The sequence below is a fragment of the Taudactylus pleione genome, unplaced genomic scaffold, assembly GCF_031769625.1.
Source record: "Taudactylus pleione unplaced genomic scaffold, aTauple2 ptg000637l, whole genome shotgun sequence".
Lineage (NCBI taxonomy): Eukaryota > Metazoa > Chordata > Amphibia > Anura > Myobatrachidae > Taudactylus > Taudactylus pleione.
The window spans coordinates 4,721,143-4,722,024 of NW_028285039.1; positions in this window are offsets into that span (position 1 = coordinate 4,721,143).

The following is an 882-nucleotide window of genomic DNA, read 5'->3' on the forward strand; positions in this document are numbered from 1 at the left end:
GTTGGTATGAGGGATCCGATTGGAACCCTCCCAGCATGCCCTGTGGCCACCGCGTCACTCTGCGCATGCGCAGATGGACTCCCGGGTCATAAATCTGGAAGTCCAGGGCGCAGCGCCGATCGCAAAGGACAACTCTTATCGGAAGAGCTGTCCTTTGTGGTACTGATCGCTACCTATATATCTGGCTGATATTTCTATTAATGTATACAATTGTAAAGCGCTACGGAATATGCTGTGCTATATAAGAAACTGTTATTAAATAAATAAAATAAATATGTCAGTACATATGTGATCAGTAGGGATGCGATATCTAGTGGGATGTACCACTCAGTGTTAGTACATCCCGGCCTAAGCAACGTTGCGCCTTGGTAAAACCATGCTGCAATGCAGGTGGGTCAGATGTAAAATGTGCATAGAGATTTAGATTTGGGAGGGGTGCGTCCAAACTGACATCTAAATTGCAGTGTAAAGCCGTCCAGCATTTGTGAGCTACATGCGACAGCAGGCTATATTTACCCTGCATACAAAAATATGTATATATGTATTTGCACCCCTTGCATTGCAACATGGTTTGTCCAGGTTAGGGGTGTGCACCGGCAACTTTTCGTGTTTTGTGTTTTGGTTTTGGATCTGGATCTTTCTTCGTGTTTTGGATCTGGATTGGTTTTGCCAAAACCACCCTTCCGTGTTTTGGGTTCTGGGTTTTGTGTTTTGGATCTGTATTTTTTTGAAAAAAAGCATAAAAACAGCTAAAATCACAGAATTTGTAGGTTTTTCTGCTCCTATGCTATTATTAACCTTAATTTCCACTCATTTCCAGTCTATTCTGAACACCTCACACCTCACAATAGTGTTTTTATGTCCAAAAGGTTGCACCGAGGT